At 42.3% G+C, this 17,617-nt stretch overlaps 1 protein-coding gene and 2 pseudogenes across 15 annotated transcripts in view; 1 reads left to right on the top strand and 2 right to left on the bottom strand.

Annotated features, from left to right (window-relative positions):
* Positions 1–17,617, bottom strand: part of Kiaa1217 (KIAA1217 ortholog) — a 530,454-nt gene that overhangs the window by 226,800 nt on the left and 286,037 nt on the right. The window lies entirely within an intron of this gene.
* On the top strand, positions 4,964–5,082 carry LOC116092646 (annotated as a pseudogene).
* LOC116089756 lies at positions 16,001–16,470 on the bottom strand (annotated as a pseudogene). The gene has a single exon (XR_004118462.1). The product of XR_004118462.1 is annotated as a 60S ribosomal protein L35a pseudogene (transcript).

Genomic DNA, 17,617 nt, shown 5'->3' with positions numbered 1-17,617 from the left:
AAAAGCCTTTGTGTCACCCTTTAAAAACAGTCCATCCAGTCCAAGATCTTAATTCTTAATTGTTCACAACAGACCAAAACGAAAGCAATCAGTATCAAGCATATGATTTCTATGTGTGATTAGCCAGTCAAGGGGCTGATTCATGGCTGTGGGGCAGATAGGTAGCAATTATTTTTTCTTTCAGATCTCCATGCATGAAGTGTAATTACAGATTTATTTTTGCCTTTTTGGTAGTGTGGAATTAAAAATATAACCTTCTTGGAGTGTAATAGGTGCCAAGTAGTGTTCTGTATGAGCTATAAGCTCACTGATTCCAGCCACAGGGCCTGCTGGGAATTGCTGCTTTTACCTGATGAAACAACCAGTTACGAGCTTCAGAGCAGTTGCAAATACTCCAGAGTTTGATAAGCATGATTATGCCACCTTTTCATTTTGTCACCCTGTTGTATCATTAATCTGGGCTTTAGTTATCTCCTAGAAACACTCTACTCAAATGTTCAGTTTAATGAAGTTGGATATGTGAATTTTTTTGCAGGGAAATTAATTTCAGCAAATGCCAAGAGACTTACAGTGCTTTGGCAAAGGCTCATGGCTTTAATGTCGGTTTGTTGAAACTCTGCTTCTGGCCACACACCATCCAGCAAGTTCCCTTTGTGTCCGGTTGCTAGGACTTTGTTCAAAGGACTAAATCTCAGCCATTCTTCAGAAAGGCATGTGCAGTTCTCATGCCTTCGACTAGAGTGCACTCCAGCCCCTGAATTTCTTCTATCTCTTGTTCAGGGCAGCATTATGTGGTTCTTTTGGGTATTTCCTCAAGTGATGCATACAAACCTACTTTATTTCTTGTGTTCCCCAACTCTAAAACATGATCTCCATCAGGAAAAGCAAGCAGGAATAGGAGACACTCGACAGATAAACACACTCTCTAGCAAGCCTGATGACCAGAGCTCTATCCCAGAAAGGACACACTAAAAAAGCCAGCTGAGGTCCCTCCTATCTACAATCCCAGTACCCCTACCTTGAGATAGGAGGAGACAAGGCAATCATTCAAAAGCTTGGGGACCAGCAAACATGGAATACACAGTTCAGCAGAAACAAGAGAAACTATCACATACACACAATAAAGTATGTAAAGAAAAGCGCACATGACAAGGTTTTATCACATCTGTTACCATTCTGTCTCCCCCCTAACATTGCTTCTCTTGCATTCTAATGGTGCGCGCAAGCTGGGGATTTGTGGAGCTGAGTCACAGAATAGAAAGCTACCTTCTTCATGCTTGCAAATGCACATTTTTGTTAAAGACATACTAAAAAAAGAATGAGAGAAAGAAAGACAGACAGAAAAACAGAAAGATCTTTTTCTAGAAAAGAGAGACAAGTTTGAAAGTACTCAGCTCATCACACATCATGCTCAGCTGGTCCCCATATTGCTAGCCATGATATTCTAGAGAAGCCGGGCCCCCAAAGGGTGGATGCTCCATATCAAGTCCAAAGACAATCTAGAGGCAGAATTCAAGCTTCTTTAGGAGGGGATCTCCAGCAACTGACTGGATAAGGCCTGTTCACAGTATGAAGGTTGAAGGATAATCTGTTTTGCTCAAAATCTAAGCATCAATCATCTAGAAAATACTTTACGAGCCATCTCAGGTGACACATGTAGACAACCCCAACAAAGATGGTCTGTGTGTTTAAGGCCAGCATGAGCTACATAGGGGGACTCTGTAGATAGATATTTGATCAAAGACTTGGCCAAGTTGACAAATGATAGGATCCAATCTATACCTTCCCTTGAAATGATGTGGTTATATTTTCAAACAGCCACTAAGTTATTAGTTGATAGGTATGAATTCATGCTCTTTGTCTAGGAACATGGAGAGTGATAGGCGCAGGGGAAGCCTAGAGAGCTTTAATCTATACATTAAAACTAGAGATAATACTGTATACTAGAGTCACCAAGGCATCCATATACTAATTGCACAGTGATCATACATGTGTATTTTAAAACATAATTCACAGTTGCAATATTCAAAATGGAACCTCTTATTTCTTCATCAAAACCACTGTCAATCCATCTTCCATGACAACGCTTCATTCTCATCTCCCTTCTTCCTCGTTAACCTCTCCCCTGAGGCTCCTTTCTTTAAGGAGGGATATTATGACTTTAGCTACATCTAATTTTAATATAACAATAAAACTAAACATTGCCTAGAAGCTCTTATCACAAAGCATGGATTTATAAAGTTTTCAGTAGAAAGCATTTATTTTTAACTCCCTCTATTCCTAGAAAAAGCTATTAAAGCTAGGGTCCCCAGCATGGCAACAAGTGAGCCACTGAATAAATAAATCTGACTCAGAAGCAATACTGTAAACACTACCTCTAAGGCAGTTCTTTCACATTATAAGCGAGGCCCCACATCCCATCTCCAGATTCCATCATGCTATCTCTAATTGATAACTGCTCACAAAAAAAGCTGCTCTGTGCCTCTCTTCCTTTCTTTGGCTTTCTTTTGTATTCTGGTTTGTTTGTTTTATTTGTCTATTTGTTTTCTAGAGAGGGAAAGAATAAAAGAAGGCATGGAGTTAGATGGGTAAGGAAGGAGGGGGACCTGGGAAGAGATGGGGGAGGGGAAGCTGCAATCAGAATAGATTACATGGAAAATCGTATTTTCCATAAAAAGGGGTAAAAATAAATAAAATTATTGTTTACAAGAATAGCAAAACCCAAGCTCTAATAAAACATTTTTTTTTTGAGGCAGACATTTCATTAAAATGAGCCTCAAGGCCCTAGTGTGGAGTTCAATAGTAGAGTATTTTACCACACACACATAAGCAAGGATCTGGAACTGCAAAAATATAAATATGTAAAAATGATCCTTGAGGTGGCAAGATTTTCATGGTGACAAACTTGAGTTGCCTCTGCCAAGGATTCCACATTACCCAAATAACTGCAGGTGGCTTCAAACACAAATGTAATACTGTATCACAGAAAAACAAAGGTAGGAATATTAGGGGCAGCAATCCCAGTATGTATGTGTATATATATATTTTTTTTTCCTGGAAATTATATGCATGCTTTGGTCCAAGATACCACAGCATTGTGAAAGCATCAATTCTGATTGCGACTTCCTGCGTTTTGTTCCTTTCTCATAATCAAAGGTGGAAACTACTGCAAGTTACTTCTTTCATTTTCTCATTGTTGATAGTGACATCACTATCAGCAGCCATGCTGCTGAAAGACACTACTCCATCACACCTTGCAATGTTCATGTAGTGAACTCCTGAGATACAGACACAACATCATCTTTCACTCTCTAGGAGTGCCATTGTTACCCAAAGAAGGCAATGGGTCTGTCATCTTCTCTAATAGAGTTCCCAGCCCCAGTCAAACATCCATGTATCAGAGAGACAGAGCAGTCCTGAGGAAAGCAGCATTTTGTTGAAAAACAAGGTCAGGGCTGGAGAGATGGCTCATTGGTTAAGGGCACTGACTGCTCTTCCTAAGGTCCTGGGTTCAATTCTCAGCAACCACATGGTGGCTCACAACTATCTGTAATGGGATCTGATGCCCTCTTCTGGTGTGTCTCAAGACAGCTACAGTGTGCTCATGTATAATAAATAAACAAATCTAAATAAAAGAAAAGAAAAAAAAGAAAAGTCAAGCTCTGTTTCCTTCCACACGCTTTTAACTCTAGTACTTGGAAGGCAGAGGCAGGTGGATCTCTGTAAATTCAATTCCAATCTGGTTTACATATTGAGTTCCAGGTCTATGTAGAGAGACCCTGCCTCAAGACAAAAACAAACAAAGAAACAAAAAACAAGACTGAAAAAATCAGTGAAATCTTGGAGGGGTAACCTTTAGATTTTGGTTAGTACTAGCAGCTGAAAGGTACCACAGTTTGGGGTATTTAACAAGAAGATAGTCTTCACTATGATTTACCATGAACTTAGAAAGGAGGTTGATATGTAAGGAAAGCAAGAAATCTAACATAAAAATGCACCCGACAAAAGAAGAGCAGTTTAGTACATTTCTGTTTCTGAGACATCCTTCCTTAGTTTGTTCTTCCACCAGTTCATATCCTTTGGGTGATGGGCTTGTGAAGATCTATAGGTCAGCTCACATGTGGTGGTGTTTCTAGCACATGAATTTCCCTAAGCAGCAGATGTGTAATAATTTATAATTCCACAACTGTCCAGACTACACAATCTCACTGGCCCTTTCGATGCTCAGAATAAACACAAGCCGACTTTTCCAACACGTTGACTAAAAGTAAAAGGACCACACAGTGAGCATCTCAGTCTATCAGAGGACCCACCTGGGCAGGCAGTTTTCTTTAAATTCAACCCCTTCACAGCCTTTGGCAAATTAGCGATTCTCTACTGAAGACCACAGAATGCTGGAACAAGAAGGGATGAAGACATCCAATCTTTGGCTTGGAAATAAATATATTATTATTTTAAAATTTTAGCTGGAAGGACTTTCTCCTGCTAATAAAAATAAGGTGCCTCTTTGTTGAAGAAAAGGGTAGGAGGCCCCAGGATGGTCACAGGGTTGAAAGTGTCCAGTCATCTAACCGTGAAGCATTTTATCAAGTCGAACCCCCCCAAGGTGTCAGCCTGTGGCAGTGGACTATGATATACTCCACAGCAGTCTTTGTGTCTTTGTGTCTGTTCCTAGCAGGAGCTTGTCAGGAGCCCACAGTGTGGATGAGTCATGGATGAGAGTACTGGGTAACAAGTCGATGTGTGCGGGGATAGTCAGAAGGTGGACAGCTTAACATACTGACATGTAATACTGAAGCATACGGGCAGGTCCGCTCCCCCACACAATGACACCTCACCCAGGTTTGCCCAGGACTTTCCCACTTTCAAAGCAAAAAGACTCACCACTTCCTGTGACCCCCATTCCCTGCAGTGCCTGTATTAGTTGCCTTTGGTACAGTGATTAAGATACCAAGACTAGTTAGTCTACCGCCATACAACCCTGAACATGCCCGATCTTGTCTGATCTCGGAAGCTAAGCAGGGTCGGGCCTGATTAGTACTCAGATGGGAGACCACCTGGGAATACCGGGTGCTGTAGGCTTTTAAAAAAAAAAAAAAAGATGCCAAGACTAAGGAAACCTGTAGAAAAGTTTATTTCTGCTTATGGTTACAATGGGGAGTCTGTACTGGCAGGGGAGGTAGAGCAGGTGGCCTAGGCAGGATGCTCCTGCCTGCTCCCTGGCTGCCTCTGCATGCAGGAAACAAAAAGAACAAACTGAAGTAAAGCTACAAACTCTAAAACCCCATGTCTAGTGATGTACTTCCTAACAGTTCCTTAAGTATAAATGTCTCAAACAACACCACACAATTAAATAACCACAGTGTCAACCTGGGAGTGAGTTAGTACACACTACACAACCCCACATATACACAAACACTGGTGAGTGCGCGCGCGCGTGCGCGCACACACACACACACAAACACATTACACTACACACACCACATAGACATAAGCTTTGTCACTGGTCTTGTAGAATTGGTTCTACCCATGAGCAGCTTAGATTGTGGTGAGTCTCAGAGAGGACACACATTACCTGGAGAAACACAGAAAGCTGATCCCTGCTGCTTCCCACACAATCTGCATATTTCTATGCTCTAATGGAAAGCATTTCAGGCTGGCCTCTAACCAAGTCCTTTAGGTAGGCAGAAAGAGCTCTTGTCTAAACAAGTAATTATATTCCATATGACCTTCATTATACTAGGTGTCTTTTATATATTGATGCTCCATTGTTACATAACATTAAGATAAACATCTGTCCACTTTCCAATTAAGTGATTTAAAGTTATCACACCTAACAAAATTTGCTAGGTGTAAACTGATACAAATTTTACTGCTCGTGATTTTTCAACAGGTTTAGTTTTAGTTTATGTGTGCTGTTGTGGCCTGTACATATGTGCAGCACATGTGTTCAGTGCAAAAGAAAGTATCAGGGTCTCTGGAACTAGAATTGCAGGTGGTTATAGCTGCCATGTGAGTGCTGGGAACTGAACCCAGGTCCTCTGTTAAAGCAGGCAGTACTCTTAATCTCTGAAGAATCTCTCCAGCTGGCTTGTAAAATACTTGACTATTCTGGCAACTGAACAAATGATAACCTTTCCACTGGTAGAGATTACATGTGGAAACATCAGGAACCCCCTGGCAAGTTTTCTGGCAGATGAATGGGGCCAAGCCAAGTCTTCCTGGAAAGGCTTCTTGGGTTCAAGAGAAGACTCCTACAATAGGATGACAGACAGTGACCATGTGTACCACTATTGAGAATTATGCCTCCTTCTTGGTAGGTCCCCATCCTCCTCCTCCAGAAAACAGAAAGGAAAGCATGCAGTTTATCTGCCTCTAAAGCAGGACATTTAGGAACAGCAGGAAGAATTTTTCTTTGTCATGACACTCCTAGGAAACAAGCTTATTTTCACCTTCAAAAACTATCCCTCCATCCCGCAAAGTGCACCCTCTCTGCCATTAATTTTCTATATTTGCACTGACACTCAGTAGCTGAAGCAGGGGTGGGTGGTCCTGGGATATTTATTCTATACCATTTTTTGATCTTTCTAGATATCTCTGAGGACACAAAACCTTCCGCACATCCCTTCTGTCCTCCGTTTTAGCCTTTTGATATGTCACTGGGAACTGTGAACACAACACAGAGAACCACCAAAGACATGAGTGGGCTCTTAGATGAACAATGAATACTGAGATACAAGGATGTTTTATTAAGTTTTATGCCCTCCATCACCAAAGATGGGAGCTAACTGGAGCAGTGGGAAGGCTTCCCACAGCACACCTGACTATGTGCATACACAATGGTGTTTACAAAAGGGTCCTCCCTCATTTTGGAAGCAGTTAAAATAACCATCCCAGATGGACTATACACCTTTGCCCAGGTCATTCTCCTGAGACACTATCCTAACCACTCCTAAGACTCTACCATGTTGTCAAGATGCTCCAATCAGAGACAAAAATGTTATCAAGGACTAATGAACAAATGAAATCGGTTCTATTTATTTTATAAATACATACACATACATAGCAACAATCGAATGGAAGTTTTTAAAAAGGCAATAAGAACTCATTTTATATCTATTTAAATGTGTGTGTGCCTGTACATGTACGAACAAGTGTGTGTAAAGTGTTGCCTGCATGCATGTATGGGTACCATGTCTGCTGCTTGTAGAAGTCAGAAGAGGGCTTTGGATGCCCAGTGTCTGGAGTTAAGGATGGTTGCGAGCCACCATGTGGGTGCAAGGAATTGAACTCAGTCCCTTTGCAAGAGCAACAGGTGCTCCAAACAAATGAGCATCTATCTCTACAACTTGTTTTTTCAACTTCGGTAAAAATAATCTTTGAAGCCCCCTTGTTGAGCATTAGGTTGTTTCTTTCAAAACTAAATAAAGCTCTCCAGAAGGACATCATCAAAATCAGAGCCAGTAGTCACAAACTTGCAACCAGCTCTCTCTCTCTGTGTGGTCTATGACCTATACCCTACCTTCATAGTGGTCAGTGGCAAGGTTGGCTTTGTCAGAGATCTACGAATAGAATCCATCCCAAACATCACTTCTTACAAGGCAGTTTGGCAGGCTTTGTGCAGTCTATAACCTGTCCAAATCAACACATTTACGCAGGTGGCATTCCAAAGAAGCAAAAACAGTCATTATCTGAAAGCATCGTCCTCTGTAGGAGGGCATCCCACACAGAAATACACCAGAGTTCCAGATCTGCCGCATCCTGAAAAGCCCCATTTGGCTCTAAATCCAGACAGCTTTAACAACACAGCCCACTGATGCTTTCACGGCCGTACTTGCTTTCCCCCTAATTGGGATGTTGATGGGTCTCATGTTCAACATAATGGGCTCTTCTGATCACAGCCTTGCTGCTCGCTCTGAAGTAAGAACATTTAATCATCGGCCACTCTTCCCCAAGCCTGCCAGTAAGAGCATTTGTCAGGTGTTATGTCAATGTTCCCGAACAAATAAAAATACTACTTCATTTTTACCTCTGCTGACAACCAGGACTTTAAAGAAACATTGCAAAGTCTATTCTCCCAGCTCCCCCAAAACACCAGTAAATCTGCACCTCACGTCTTACTTACCCTTGTACAGATTTTCACCAAGATGTTAAGTAGGAGAAGCAGCAAGGGAGTCTTCCTCTCATAGCTATGCAAACCAAGTATCTTTCATCAGTTTTGACACTACAGAAGTACAGGTTTTAAATAATCTTTTAAAATAATTATTTATCTGTATGTACATTGGGTTCTGCTTGCATGTATGTTTGTGAGGGTATCTGATCCCTGAGAACTGGAGTTACAGACAGGTGTGAGCTGCCATGTGGTAGATGGGAATTGAACCCAGGTCCTTTGTAAGAACAGTGCTTGTAACCTCTGAGCTATCTCTCCAGCCCAACCACATACCCTTTCATTTATAACCTGTGAGTGGAACAAGGTGACGTACTGACAACTAAAGAGGCGGAGCGAGGGTGATTTCTTGAGTCTAGGAATTGAAATCAGTCCAAGCAACAAAACAAGACCCGTGTTTTAAAAAAAAAAAAAAGAGTATGAGTTATAATTGCCTATTAATTTTCCCACAGCAGAAAAAAACATTCAGCCTTCCGGCCATTTCTATTTCTATCTATTTTCCTGAATGACACTCAGCTGGACCTTTCCTTGCGTTTGGACCTTGAGCCTCAGGAAATGACTAGGCATCTTTGAGTGAACAATGTGCTGCTCTGGAGGCGTATCAGCCATGCTAGAGGAAGAGGAAGGAGTCTCTCAAATACACTGTGGTGCTGACAGCAGCTGCTTTCCTCATGTCTGCGGAGATTCATTATGGCACAAGAAGAGAATGGGGTTTAAACTCAAGCAGAGTCCACCTCGCAGGGCAGACAGCTTCTTAAGAAGTCTTAGGGATGCCAGGCAGAGTGGCACAAGCCTTTAACCCCAGCACGTGAGAGGCAGAGGCAGTTGGAGCTCTGTGAATTTGAGGCCAGCCTGGTCTACAGATTGAGTTCCAGGACAGCCAGAGCTATATAGTGAGGCTCTCTCGAGAAAAACAAAAACAAACAAAAATCACAAAGTGTGAGTCTTTGTGTGAAAGTATGTGTGTAGTTTGCTACATATGTGTACACATGTATATCTGTGAGTGCATGTGCATGTGGAGGCCAGAGATGAGCACTGGTTGCCTTCTCTAATCTCAATCCACCTTATTTTCTGAGCTAGGGTCTTTTTCTGAACCTGGAACTTACTGATCCGGATAGACTGGTTGACCTGTGACCTCCAGGCTTCCACTGTTCTCACCCCCTGCCCCAGCACACTGGGATTTCTCAAGAGTGGCATTGTACCTGGCCTTTACAGGAGTACTGGGCATCCACACTCAGATCCTCATGCACACCAGCAAATGCTTTGCCAGCTGATCCATCTGCCTGGCATCATGGGTTTGTGAGTCTTACAAACAAAACAAAACAAAACTGGCAAGCCTGCTTCTGCTCTTTCTTTTGTTCCCCTTTCTTTCTAAGAGTTCAGGTGCCCCTGCTAAGTTCCTAGGTTTGTCTAGTTCAAGAGACACTGGCACCCTTAAACAAAACATAAAATCCAGCACCAAATACTGAGAAAGGGGAACCCCTCACTGGGGTATGAGTGAGGAGTACTAAGTTAGAAAGAGGTCCACAGAGGTGAGACCATAGGCTAAGGAGACTCTGCTCAGCATCACTGCTTCTCTCAAAGAGCAGAACAGCCATTATTCCCAGCATCTTCTCTGTACCACAGCATCCCTAAGGAAGGAAGGAAGGAAAAGGAAGGAGAAAAGAAGGAAGGAAGGGAGGAAGGAAGGAAAAGAAAAAAAGGTTCTCTCCTAACTTTCCACCCATTGATCAGTGATAACCATTCTGCCAGTTGTCGAAGGCGCAGGTCACAATTTAACATATATCTGACCCCAGGCTGCATCAAGCATGGGACAGAGTGCTATAGGAAAATTAATGATGATCCAGGGAGCCTGGGGCCCATATTAGCTGTTCCTGACACTGGGGAGGATAAAAGTTTTTGACACCAGGGGGATTCTTGCTTCAGATTTATACATTTAAATGAATAGTAACTGATAATTGAATATTTGGCAAGTTCAATTATCAAAGGAGTTTACTTTTTATTTAATTTTAAATTAGCATACAAGGTATTATATACCACTGTGGCATCTTTTGAACACTACATGTTTTAATAGGTTCTGCTATCTCCTCCATAACCCTCTCCTCCTGATCTCTCCTGTAACCTCTTCTCCTGCCTCTTTCCCCCTTTCTAGTCACTGGTATCCTTTAGTCCAAAACATGTCCTTCCTCAGCACCCATTTTTAACCCCCCTGGGGTACACGTTACCCATACTTTATAAAGGCATCCTCTAGTTATCACCAGGTGAAGCCATTGCAAGCTATGTGGAAGAGAGTGTATAGTTTTTGTCTTTCTGGGTTTCGCTCACTTTGATTACTATTAGACTGTCTAGACTCATCCATTTTCCCCAAAACTTCCTTTCCCTCCACAGCTTCATGAAAAGGGACTAAGTTTTGAAGGAACTTTTTGAGTGAAGTCCCTGAATTTGGAACTCTATAGGTTTCTGTTGATCTCCCTTCAAGACAAGGCAGCTAGGAAGGAGAAATAAAATTTTGTGACACATAACTTCCATCTCCTGAAAACTGAAGAATGGTCACCTTAGTTTAATATGAAAATAAAAATCTCTAGGTTCTCCACTGGGCTCACTGCTATGTCCTTATGGCTGAGTCATGGTCACCCTTCACTAGCCAAGGGCCCCAGATGCAGCACTCTTAAAGCTGCAGATTCCTCATGTGATTGTTGAGATTAGACTACATGCACCATGGGGTGGGGGTCTCTGTGTGGATTAAATGAGGTAGATATATAAGAAGCGCCTGGTTCATGGTAAGAGCGGAATGAATCCCAGCAGCTGTTATTCTTGGTATATGACATTATGAGACAGTTACAATTAGTAGGCTATTATAGGACACGTTACAGTTTGGATGTTGAATGATCCCCAAAAGTCCCCAGGAGGATGCTGTTGGGAAGTGCTGGAGCCTTTGAGAGGTGTGTCTTAGTGGTCCCAGAGGGCTTGAGCCCAGCTCTTTTTTTCTTTTTGTTCTATGGCCCATGATGTAAACAGGTTTGCTCAACTATTTCACTCTGCTGTGATGTGCTGCCCTACAACAGACCTAAATTATGGGGAGAAGATTGTCCCTAGATCATGGACTATATCTTCTAAAATGCTGAGCAGAAATAAACGTTGTCTCTTAGTAAGATAATTACCCTGGGTATTTTGTTCCCAGGAATACTGCTTCATCTCCCTTAGACACTTTAAGCCCACATTGTAGAGATGAGCATTGTCCTCTTGCAGGCAAAGAAGGAAGGACCTTGGATCATTTAGGTTGAATCAGGATTTCACACAGTCTTGAAAATCTTGCTTCAGGCCTAGGACACCTGTACTCAAGTGTATGATGACATCATAAATCTCTACTGGTGCTGGTCAAAGCTGTTGTGGAACATCCAGGATGTAAGTGTGTACAATGTACAGTGGCCTACCATCAAAGGCGATGGTCAAGTATAGGTCAACAAGGTTATTGTCATGGCAAATCTTCACAGAGACTTCAGTATGGAAGGAGAACTGTGGTTCTCACAGCTACGTTGAGTGATTGATTATTCTTTGCCAGATTACAGAAGTGTGCATATACTTTACAATAGTCTCAAGTTCCAAGGAATACATTTTTGAAGTCCCTATCCATATACCATGGCACTTTTGCTTAAAATAAGAATTTGTTGCGTTCATCATTTGATCTACTCACTATCATTCCTCACGACACTATTTGAATTTATCTAAAATGTATGTCATGTAGGACATTATGTCAGATACAAGGGACAAAGAAGTGAAGCATTCACGGACATCACCTGACATCTACCAGATGCAATGAAGGACCTATTTCAAGACCTTTTCTAAGTGAAAAGGATGAGGCAGAAGGAAGAAGGGTGACTTGTTCATGGCAGATAAACACAGGTTTCCTGACTGGACTCAGCCTACCGTTGTTCCTTTTAAAAATCAAAAGACAAATCTTGGGGCTTATGTTTAGATTATACCCTAAGAAAGTGGATGGCACAGCCCCTTCTCCAATCAATGGTATCTCATTTTTAAAGAACAAGGAATTGTGATTGTGAACCTGGCCTTTATCCAATCCTCCAGACTACCTATTACTGCTTAACTACAGTCAATTCTAGTAGCTTCACAGTTTCTTTGATTCTCATCCAATTCAAATTCCCCTTTCTGGGGTGACTTCTGATGGTCTAGCCAGTGTATTATCTCACAGCACATGGAATTTGGAATGGCATTTCCATATGATGGCCGTCCACATTCCTCTTCCAGGTTCTATTCAGAAACACATGTGCTATCAGTTAGCAGAAGAGGCTGAGAAGGGATTGGCCTGGGAAAATGATGGGGAAGCAGAGCTCAGAGTCAAAAAGAAAAAGAAAGGCTCCTTATACTGCTTAGCAATAAAGACCATGGAAGCCAAACAACTTTTATATGCAAGGGCAGGTAAGAAAAAAAATCAATTTATTGTATCCTAAGCTCTTGGGCTATACTTTCCTCTTATATTTTAAGTGCCAAATAAATGTGGCTTCAGAAATTGCGAGCCTTCTACAGCTTAGGCAATGGTGTCATGATTCAGCCAGTGACTTAAGGTTGCTGTTCCCTCAGCAACAAATGTTAGTGTTAGGCACTGCACAAGAGTTTGCTCCGGAGTAAGACAGCATGGCAGCTCCAGCGTGCCTGGAGAGATAGTCTACTCTCTCAACAGAAAGAGGAGATCCTTAGTGTGAAGGCGGCTCCCATGTCCCTGCATTACTTTAGCACTCTGCCAGCTCTGTCAGTGGGAGGCTTGATGAGAAATAACACCACCAGCAGCCACATCTTTCAATAATTAATAACACCTACCCTCGGCCCTTCCCTGTTTATTAGCACAAGCTTTTTAACAAAAAGTTCCTCATGAAGGAGCCTAGTAGCATTTGCAATCCTAGCAACAAAAAACAGCAGTTAGATTGCTGGGAGCTGGAGGTCACCACAGACTACACTGGGAGCTGGAGGTCACCATAGACTACACTGGGAGCTGAAGGTCACCATAGACTACACTGGGAGCTGAAGGTCACTATAGACTACACTGGGAGCTGGAGGTCACCATAGACTACACTGGGAGCTGAAGGTCACCATAGACTACACTGGGAGTCTGCTTACATGGTACAAACCTGTCTCAAAAACATAAAAGAAAATGAAGAAGGAGTGGAGGTGGGGAAAAGGAGGAGGTGAGGAAAGGAGGGGGGAGGGGAAGTGGGGAAGAAGGGGGAGGAGGAGGGGGCCACTCTACTCAGATATGTAGAAAAGTAGAAAAAGAAATTATATTCAAGTTGACAACATGTGAAACCAGGAAACATGTGAGGAGCTCCTGGAAGCTGATGCAATATTAGTGAGGAAATATACCCATGATCAGGACTTAAGAACTACAATGTGGGAATAAATAAATGAAGGTCTTTAAGAATGCAATTGATAATGAAACTTGGCAGCTGGTAATTAAATAGCTAAAGTCAATAACCTGAGAAGACCAGGGAAATGAGCTTTTAGGCATCACAGTTGACTGTCAGACTTATGTTGTTTGAGCAAACAATGGATATGAGAAATATAAGAAGTGCAAGCGATCCTGAGGCAGGGACCCTTGAAGCATATGACAAGGGCAACAGCAGACACTAGACACTTGGCAAAGATAGAAACCTTACATTTCAAATGCTGGAAGACGAGATGTCCCTTCACAGAATCCCGACAGAACAGGAAGTGAAAGGGGACACTTGGCTTCAGGGTTAGGGACTAAAGCCCAGTTATATTTGTCACTTGGAAGATGCCGGCACTGCAAGCATAATTTCTCATGCAGGTATGACATGGACTCATAGCTTGCCTGATGCCTTCTACAGCTCCAATGCATTGCTCCTATTAAAGAGCTGTCAAGTGACTAGAGAGACAACACTACAGGCTGATAGCCCCCACATTTTAGAGAGTTAAATTTATTAGTGTTCTGAGACATCAAAGACAGCACACAAATATTTTGGGGTCTTAATGATTTGTCTAGGTTTTGGATAAAATAACATTTGACTTCATTTCCTAAGGATTCCCCAAGTCCCAAATACCACTAACTGTGGTTTGTTTAGTAATGAAACAAAGGTACTCAAAGGAGTAGTTACCAGTGATCAGAACACACAATTATCCTTAACCATGAGGGACTTCAAAAGCTGGTTGTGGTGGTACATACCTTGTTAGGATATATTCATGGAAAGTGTGGCCTTACCTACAGAATGATAAGAATTATACACATTTTAATAATAAAATATAATATTGACTACTAGGACAGGCAAAAAATGTTAATAAGGTATGAAAATCAACTAGATGTAAAGCTCTCCCTTCAGTTTCTAACAATTCTAACATTCCTAGACTACCAGTACCAGAGGATGGATCTCATGGTTCTCATGTTTGGTTGGCTGGTGTAGTTTCTTGAGACAGGGTTGTAGGTTAATGTTTTGCATGCAGTATAAAGTTTTATGCTGGGTTATTCAAATGCTGGTTCCTCTGCCCTCATGTCTAGTTTCAATCCAGACACGGCATTGTAATGCTTACACCAAGAATCTCCTGTTTCTAGTTCCTGTAAACCATTTATTCTCTGCCTTGTCAATAAATGGTGATCACCCAAAGGTGGGGCAGAAGAGAGAACAGGGTGGGGCTCTGACAGCAGAGGAGAGAATAGGGTGGGGCTCTGACAGCAGAGGGAAGAGAGGGAGAAGGAGAGAGCTGGAACCATGAAGCAGGAGACCTAAGAGCCAGAACAATAATAATACACAAATATCATGGGCTGGGGCTGAGAGATTAGCATACAAGGTAAAAGTAGATCACTTAACTGCTCAGCTATTGAGGTGCAGTTTTGAATAAATCTTATTTTTCTGTGTAGTTATTGGGGAATAGCATAAGGTAAATAAATATTAATTCATTGTTTATATTTATATTTATATTTATATTTATATTTATATTAAGGATAACTCATTTACACAGAGTCACATGTAGCCAAAGCTGGCTCAAGCTTGTTCTGTAGCTAAGGATGACTTTGAACTTCTGATCGCCTTGTCTGTACTCGTTTCTACCTTTGACCATTTTTCTTTTCTTGCTTTATTTTCTTTGGTGAGTGACTCTTACATTCTTATCTAAATGCTAAAGATACAAGACTCTCTGCTAAGCCCAAAAATCATATTTCCAGCTGCCTAATGGATAAACCTTGGGCTCCACAAAGATGACATGTATGGGCAGGACCATGGCCCCATTTCTACCTTCACCTCACCACACCTTCTCCTGCAACTGACATCACCTCACCTCTCATCCAGGCAGATGTTGTAATCATCCTGGTAAGAGGCCTTTCCAAGGTTATGCTCTCCTCCCTGTGCTAAATGCTTCTGCTCACAGCCCTTATTTAATTTTAAACATCTACATAGCAGTGAATGTGGATCAGTCATTGCTCTAGGGACTTTATAAGACTGTTCTCCCTCTCCCTCTGCCTCTACCTCTCCCTCTCTCACTCCCACTCTCTCTCTTCCCATCCTTCTCCATACACAATTCAAACACCATTTTCTCCAAGTAGAAACATCTCTACAGCATTCTGAGGCCCTATACTTTCAACATTCCTCCCCTCTCTTCTCCCTAGTCTAGCCCACAAGGGCCTTGGGCTTCCTGCTTCTTTAGCCTCTTCTACTGTGCCATAGCTCCCTTCCCAGTCTTTATGTAGACATGTTCCAGCAACACATGTCCCCCACCCCCCGCTCCGAAGCCATGGGACTTTATTCTGCCAGGAGCTTTCCTCAGCACACCAGGTTTTGCAGGACAGGAAATTCTTTTCTTTTCTTTTTCTTTTTTTTTTTTACAAGAGCACAAATCTACTTTTATTTATTTACTCTCCATTAGTTTAAATCCGGGATGGGTACAGCATCACACGGATTCTGTGTCCAATGGCATTTGCAGGAAGGTTGCTTCGGAATTTGGCGCGAACCATCCCACTGTCTCCATGGGCCCGAGTTACTTTTCCCCAGATCACTCTGGTTTTGTTTGGTTTGCCTCCAGGAGTCACTGTATTGTTTTTTGCTTTATACACATATGCACATCTCTTGCCTAAGTAGAACTCAGTTTCATTTCGGGCATAAACGCCTTCGATTTTAAGAAGAGCCGTGTGCTCTCTTTGATTCCGGAGACCTCGCTTGTAGCCAGCGAAAGTGGCCTTGCACCACAGCCTTCCAGACATACTTGCTTTTAGAAGTCCTGTTCCCAGCAGGCCTCCACCGGCGCCAAGATGGCGGAAAGAGCGGAAATTCTTTTCTTAAAGAAGCCTCCCACAAACTATTAGGAAGAGCTGTTGGGAGGCATTTCAAGGCAAACAGTATAGCCCCAAGTGGATCTGCAGCGAACCCCCATGCAAAAACAAAATGAAGGGGAGATTCTAGATCTGTTCTGTACCATCGGGGATGGCTGTAACATGGGGAATGATAAAGCAATGGTGAATTAGAATGCTTTCAAAAAAGAAAAGAAATCAAGCTGGGCGGTGGTGGCACACACCTTTAATCCCAGTACTTGGGAGGTAGAGGCAGGAGGATTTCTGAGTTCAAGGCCAGTCTGGTCTACAGAGTGAGTTCCAAGACAGCCAGGGCTACACAGAGAAAAAGAAAGAAAGAAAGAAAGAAAGAGAGAGAGAGAGAGAGAGCGAGGGAGGGAGGGAGGGAGGGAGGGAGGAAGGAAGGAAGGAAGGAAGGAAGGAAGGAAGGAAGGAAGGAAGGAAGGAAGCAATCAATTGCTGGAGAAGTCCCACAGAAACAGCTGTTAAGGCAACCTTACGACACACATCTTGCTGGCTCTGGTAGTACAATGCCTTAATTTCAGCACTTGGAAGGCAAAGGAAATGAATCTTTGTGAGTTTGAGGCCAACCTGGCTTACACAATGAGGTCCAGTCCAGCTGGGGCGCATAAACTAAACTAGATTCTTTCACAGGTCTACTGTCACTCAATTGAATCCATAAAACTGCAAGCCAAAATTAACCTTTTTCTTATAAGCTGATTATCTCAAGCATTTAATACAGAAACAGATGACTACCATCCTGGTGCTGCAGGCTTAGTGTAGAGGAATGATTACAGTATATAGAGAAAGCTAGGAGAAATAGCTTTTACCATCTTTTTTCCTTCATACATCTGTAGCTATTAGTAAGTAGAAAAGTGAAGGTTGAGGTTAAAAAAAAATGTTTAAAGGCTCCTCAGTTGACCTGGGAAAAACAAAGACCCACCTAAGAGGCTTTAGGATGCAGTGTCATTTGGTGGAAGGTGATGTCAGAGGATGCTAGCAAGTTGTTTATGAGAGGAATCCCATCTACCGCCTATGAGTGTCATCATAATCCTGTAAACATGGGGCTGAGGTGTAGCACAGTGGGAGAATAGTAGCTAATAGGCCTAAGGCTCTGTTTGATCCTCAGCACCACCACCAAA

Source organism: Mastomys coucha, unplaced genomic scaffold (genome assembly GCF_008632895.1).
Source record: "Mastomys coucha isolate ucsf_1 unplaced genomic scaffold, UCSF_Mcou_1 pScaffold15, whole genome shotgun sequence".
NCBI classification, from domain to species: Eukaryota; Metazoa; Chordata; class Mammalia; order Rodentia; family Muridae; genus Mastomys; species Mastomys coucha.
This window is presented reverse-complemented; position numbering and strand designations above follow the sequence as displayed.